Here is a 7,119-nt window from a genome sequence, read left to right on the forward strand (position 1 = left end):
GCGAGAAATCTTGCGTCTGCGCAGTCGGACTGTAAACAGTTCCTAAACTAGTTCTTTCACAATACATTCCGTACAGATCTTCAGGAGGAACTCAGAAATACACAGGGGCGGCTAACAGACTTTCTATACGCAGCATGGCTCGCGTAACAAAGAGTTTGTAAAAATCTGCGAACAAATTATAAAGAATAAGAAATTAAACAGAATGATGAAAAATAAAACATTGATTCTAACTTTAATTTATTGAGAAATAGGTTCCCAATCATCTAATTAGTTTACTGTACAACTTTGTTTTGTCGTCGTTATTTAATGATTTTAAAAAATCGATTTTCACACATAACCACCCAAATGGATGATTTTGAACGTCGACTTTGCACTTTAACTTTTTGACGTATATTGGGTACAAACAAACAGACAAGCAATGCACATATATGTGTAGATTAAACACTTTTCAGGCTAGAATTCGACATTATCTTCCACATCAGGTTAAAGTTTCAAGGGTACCGTTGTGAATTGGGCACTTGAAATTACTTGAAATTTCCTGTAGTTTCTTTTACAGGAAAATGTCATAGTTTGAAACAAGTAATAAATTCTTTATCCTTGTTAAAGCTGTAATCTTATTTTAATGAAAAAAAAAAAAAAATTCAACGGATTAAATAAAATTTCGGTGATTTTTGCAAATGTTTTTATTTCACAGAATTTTCTACCAAATACTCTTTGTTCTGTATATTTTAAAAACTAACTAAACTTCAAGTTTATGAGTTTTGTTTAAAATAGATTATACAAAATTCTAAGAAAAAAACACAATTTTCAAAATTTTCCATTAACATTGGAGAAATTGTCGAAGAAATTTAGAGTGCAAAGTAACCCTCCATTAACAAAAAGAGAGTGGCATGCCTGATTCACAACGGTGTGAAATTGTTTCATGTTTGAAAAATCAGTTTAGGATGCCAAGTTGTAGGGATTATAATATTAGAGTTTCATTTCTTTACACTATTATTTTAACCAGGTAATCAATTAAAAACCTGTCATGTTAGGTTAGAACGCAACTTTTTCAGTTTTTACTTTTTTTCGTAATGGAATTTAGTCTTTGTTAAAAACTGATTTTCTAACTCCTATATCTTTACTACTCAATAAAGTAGACCTTAGATATATGAATATTCTGTTAGATTGAATAATCTAAGTTTGCCATTATCCAAGGTTCGCACTATCAGGTTGAAAGATATAAAGATTAGAAAATTTAGGTTTGTGCAGGCTAAGAATTATTTAGACTAGACTTTCATCTGTAGAAATTAGTTTCGAGTTCTCTCGAAGAAAATTTTTTAAAATGTTCTTAAAGAGAGAGAAGAGAGAGACACGGAAAGTGATCTTGAAAATTTTAGTTTCTATTTACTCTTTAATTTATAGTTTTATCGTAGATAGATTTCAAAATGATAAATATCATGAGATAGATAACATTTAACAAAGAAAAAAATAGACTTTTGAAAGAAAAAATCTAGTTTGACATGAAACCCTGAAATATAAATGTTTAGTTTGTTTAGATATAAAAACATTTAACTCATTTGAAAACTAACTAAACTTTAACATCCAGGAATATAATCTTATCTTAAAGGGACTGTAAGCGTCATTTCAAGCGACCCTTCTAGCAAAAATGAAAATGCCAGATTTGCAATGGTGCCCTTTTAATTTTTTATTGTTCATTGAGGACTGAGAACTTCCTGTGAATATCTCTTAAATATTGTTCTAATTTGCGTAAAAGTGGAGTGTACGCAAGCGAGCAGTTTGAACTCGATTGAGCTGGAGTTAAACAAATTAAAGTAATCTGCGACATTTAGAAAGAGAATATTTCTATTTCTTGAATAAAGAACAGCAAACAAGAAGAATAAGTCCGATATCCTTATTAATCAAAATCTTGTCAGTTATTGTTGAGAATCAGACACTCTACTCTCTTAATGGAGAGTGACTGGATATTAAATTAAAAATTTACAGATTAAAAAACCTTAACTTTTCTGACTCTCAAATTCTAATTTTAATATTTCTTATCCTATTCTTAGATCAGCGTTAACATTGCGGAGATTTTACTTTACGCATTGTCTAATTGTCTAACAGCCGGAAAATATACGGGTTAAAAACAAGCCGAAAGCCGACTTTGACTTCGACAGTTGCCTACAGTGGTAGGCGATTATATCAATACAATGAAGACGAATTTTTTATTTAATTAAAAAAGTAAGAATAAGTAAAACTAAAGAAGGTTGCTTTTCATATTTTTATAAACAAAATTATATACAAGGAAAAAATCCCCCTTGAAATTGAAAAGGTCTATTGCAAAAATTTGATTTCCAACAACTCAACTGTTGCAATTTTTCATATATCTCTCAGCAACCTAATCATAAAAGTTCGAGATAAAAATTTCAAATTGAAATATTGTTAAAATATCCTGTCTCAACTCGATGTAGGGGAGGGAGAGGGGGGGCTTAACAGGAAGCTTAGATTAGGTGGGGGGAGGGGGGCACAGGCGGAGCAGAGCAGTAAAAAACACTTATTTCACATTAAATTTATTATCTATCTCTCTCCACTGCGGGGGTAGGGGGAGCATTAGACGATTGAACGTTTTAAATTTTAATCCGACTAGGTTTCATATTTTCCTAAAATGTATTTTTAGAGAAAACAATTTTTCATTAATCAAAACTTTAAAGTTTGGCAGATGAAGACTTATTTAATAAGTTTCATTCTAAATCTCATTATTAGAAAACTGTTTCGAGTTTAGGTTTTTAATAGAGATGGGGGTGTTCGGCAATTTTTCTATTCGGTCGTTAAATACCCATTTCGTTTTTTTTTTAAAGTTTGTTCCAATTGTCGTTTGTTAACGGTCTAAGTGATCCCTAAAACGATTTTAAATATTAGTTTTTAAAAACGATAGTCTTTTAATTTTTCTGAACGATCCAATTCTTTCGTTCATTGTTCCTAAATTTTCTAAATGAAACCATCGTTCACAAAATAAATTTAGTTTTGAAATATTTCGTTCATTACAACGATGCCCATCCCTAGTTTCAACCAGATGAACAGGTTGACTGGACCCATCTCTAGTTTCTACAAGATGAACAGGTTGACTGGACCCATCTCTAGTTTCTACAAGATAAGAAGGTTGACTGGACCCATCTCTAGTTTCTACAAGATGAGAAGGTTGACTGGACCATCTCTAGTTTCTACAAGATGAGAAGGTTGACTGGACCATCTCTAGTTTCTACAAGATGAACAGGTTGACTGGACTTGGTATTAGTCGTTTTGTCAGGTGGTGGCGAAACTAAATAACAATGTTCATGGTTCAAGGTGAAAATTTGGTTGATCTTCATTAGGGAGTGTTTGGCAAGATATAGTAATTGAGCTGAGAGGGTGCAGGATTGATAAAATATTAGGATTTATTTTTTTCATTTATTCATGTTGTAAAATTGCCGAGTATGAGCGCAAACCCGATCAACAAAATATCCCGACCATCTGATCCAAGGAATTTTCTAACATGAAACATTTTAAAAATTCTTTATTAATCATGATGATAAACTTAAGAACATTTTATTTCTTTGAAAGTTTGAAAGTTTTTAGCATAAAGATTTGAGTAGAAATATTTTTTTTCATAAATTGTAAAAAAGAGTTTTGTGAAGTATGAAGTACATTTGTTTTTTTTCAGTGTAGTAAAATTTCCGATTTTTCCAGGTTTAATTCGGAGGGGGTTTTAAAGTTTTATATTGTTTAATCAAAAAATGATTTAAAGCACCTTGTATAAGTTTTAATGTCAATTTAACATCTTTATAAAAACAGCTTATAAAGGAATAATTTGTAAACATTTACATGTAATGTACACCTTGAACTCCTATTCAAGCTCAACGCTATAACTGAAAATATTCCTACCGATCGAGGGAAAAGCTTAATTTTCCTCTTTATAATATTCTCCACTCTAGTGACTGTAGCGTGTGCTTGATTTTTTTTAAGCAAAATTCTGATATATGAAAGGAAACAATCTGTCCAAGGCATCAACGATATAATATTATACTGTTGAATTCAAACAAAAAGAATAAATATCTCTTATTTATAGGTTCTAACTTCTATTGAATATAATCTTTTCTGTTCAAAAGTTTTTAATAAATTTATTGTTCAGTATAACGGGTATTTTTTAATCATCTACAAAAATACCAATATGTCCCACAAAAAGATTTTTCTTAAAAATGTTCTAAGGAAAATTGCTTCTTGTAAAAAAGAACACAATTCTATAATATTTTTAAGAAATGTAATTTTCACGGTGAATAATCTATAATAATTAAAACATACGTTTCTTCAAAAAGGTTTTGTTTAAAGCAAATTCTTTTAGTTAAAATTTTCTTGATTAAAATTATCACATTTATGATCAAATACCCGTCATGGCCCGCAGTGCTCGGCTTTCAATTATTTGATATCGAGGTTTTGTGATTGTATTAAGTTTGCAGAAAACCATACAAAATCATACAAAATCTAATCTAATATAATCTAATCTAATCTAATCTAATCTAATCAATTCTAATCTTATCTAATTTAGTCTAATCTCTTGATAAAATTAAGAAATTTTTTTCTTTTGTTTCAGTTTGTTAGCACATTCCAGAGATACCCATCTCGGAGTTTCTCCGACCAGGGATCCCAGACCAACGGAGATACCGGAGAATATCATAGTGAACCTGGAGAAGGGATCCTGTTTTGAGGAGGGGGACCCGGAGAACAAGATGAACACTTCACACGATAATATCGGGTATCTAGAGACACATTTCTAGCTCAGGGACAGGAACTAGATATATTTCTAGCTCAGGAACAGGAACTAGATATATTTCTAGCTCAGGGATAGGAACTATATATTAATTTCTAGCTCAGGGACAGGAACTAGATATATTTCTAGCTCAGGGACAGGAACTAGATATATTTCTAGTTCAGGAACAGGAACTAGATATATTTCTAGCTCAGGAACAGGAACTAAATATATTTCTAGCTCAGGAACAGGAACTACATTTATTTCTAGCTCAGCCTCTCAGGGACATGAACTAGATATATTTATGGATCAGGGACAGGAACTAAATATATTTCTATATCAGGGACAGGAACTAGGTATATTCCTAGCTCAGGGACATGAATTAGATATATTTATGGATCAGGGACAGGAACTAAATATATTTCTATATCAGGGACAGGAACTAGGTATATTTTTAGCTTAAGAACTGGAACTTGCTTCATGTTTTATGATCCCTTAATAGACATATAAAAAGAACAGATCATTTTCTGACCTAAACGAAGTCGTCTTCATATCCCTTAGTGTACCCATCCCTTAAATAATGAGTTTCATCAGTCACTATATACAAAGTAGTAAGCTCTGTTTGTCTGTTTTGATGTCCGATTATAGCTCATGAACCCTGGGTAAGGATGGATTCTCAAGCTAGTATATAATAATGTTTCTATTCTTTGTGTTGAAACTTATATGTTGTGTTTAAAAATGTTGATCTCTTTATATTGATATGAGCTTAACCCATTAAGAAACAACTTTGAAATGTGATATCAGTTATTTCACCCTTTATCAGGCTCAACTTTATATCAGGCAGTTTTCCATTCAAAATAATTGTATTTCATGTTTTTATTAACGTTGAAAATGTTCATGTATCTACATTAAATATAACGGTTTCGGAAAGACAAATTCTGGTACAATAGTTCCTGAAACGAAAAATCCGCAGTAAACAAATTCCGGAAGATATTTATATATATATTCTTCTCATAATTTATGGTCATTGGCCGCTTGACCTTCAGAATACTAAGACCGCGGTTAAGAGTGGCTAAGTGCAGACGCGCAACTAGAGGTGCCTCAAAATAACGAAATCATTAGTTCAAAAACTCTGGAAAATGCTTTAAATGACGTGCTTTTCACACAAATAAAATTTTTTTGCATGAATTTTACAATAAAAAAATACTTCTAGCTACGGGACAGCGACCTTTGGCTATGACAGGCGAGGGAGCCGACAAAATGTGCCGTTTTATGAAAATTTCAGAATTGCCTTTCAGAATTTACCTCTCTGGAGTTAGAATTTTCGGAATTTACCTCTCCGGAGTTTGTTTATTCGGAATTTACCTTTCCAGAGCTAGTCTGTTCGGAATGTACCTATACGGAATTTATTATTTGGATTATACCTCTTCTGAATTTTCCCTTTTCGGAGTTTGTTTATTCAGAATTCACCTCTCTTGTTTGTTTTTCTTTGGAATTTACTTCTCCGCATTTTGTTTTTCTGAATTTAACTCTCCGGGTTTGTTTTTTGAATTTGCCTCTCCGGGTTTATTTTCTGAATTTACCTCTCCAGATTTTGTCTTTTCTGAAATTTACCTCTCTGGAGTTAGTCTTTTTGAAATTTATCTCTCCGGAATATGTTTTTTTCGGAATTTACCTTTCCGGAGTTTGTATTTTCGGAAGTTAACTCTCCGGATTTTTTCTCGGAATTTACCTCTCTAAAGTTTGTATCGGAATTTACCTCTCCGGAGTTTGTATTTTCGGAATTCGCCTACCCGTCTAAAGATGAAAGTCACATTAAAGAAAATGACCGAGCATGGAGAATAAAATTTAATATTTAATGTCAAGAGGATTCCTAATAATAGTTAAACTTAACTTTAGAGCAGTAGAACAGTTGTTATTTATTATTCAATATTATACATTTGGTTGGGAATATTGTACAAGGGGTGCATCCTATCAAAATATTGTACAAGGGGTGCATCCTATCAAAATATTGTACAAGGGGTGCATCCTATCAAAATATTGTACAAGGGGTGCATCCTATCAAAATAAAGAAATTTAAAGAAAAGTTTTAAATTGGAATATTAAAGCCCATGTTTTTATGTCACAAATATGATGAAATGTTAATATGTAAAAATTTAAATTGTAATCACATTAAGTGTAATAAATATGTAAAAACTGTAAAAATAAAGGATTTTAAAGAATTTTCTTTTTATATAAATGAAGGAATTGTTTACTTGTTAAAACCCCAGCTAGAGTTGGGCATCGTTTATGTATGAATATATATATTATTTTTATTAAAAAAAGAATTATACTAAACACCAAGAATGTAATGC

The 7,119-nt window shown here is 31.5% G+C and overlaps 1 long non-coding RNA gene across 1 annotated transcript; it reads left to right on the plus strand.

The window, feature by feature from the left end:
• Window positions 1-4,587: 4,587 nt before the first annotated feature.
• On the plus strand, window positions 4,588-6,776 carry LOC111694752 (uncharacterized). The gene is made up of 2 exons (XR_002763703.1): window positions 4,588-5,121; window positions 5,212-6,776. It is a non-coding gene; the product is annotated as an uncharacterized LOC111694752 (long non-coding RNA).
• Window positions 6,777-7,119: the final 343 nt, after the last annotated feature.

Source organism: Eurytemora carolleeae, unplaced genomic scaffold, assembly GCF_000591075.1.
Source record: "Eurytemora carolleeae unplaced genomic scaffold, Eaff_2.0 scaffold9, whole genome shotgun sequence".
Lineage (NCBI taxonomy): Eukaryota > Metazoa > Arthropoda > Copepoda > Calanoida > Temoridae > Eurytemora > Eurytemora carolleeae.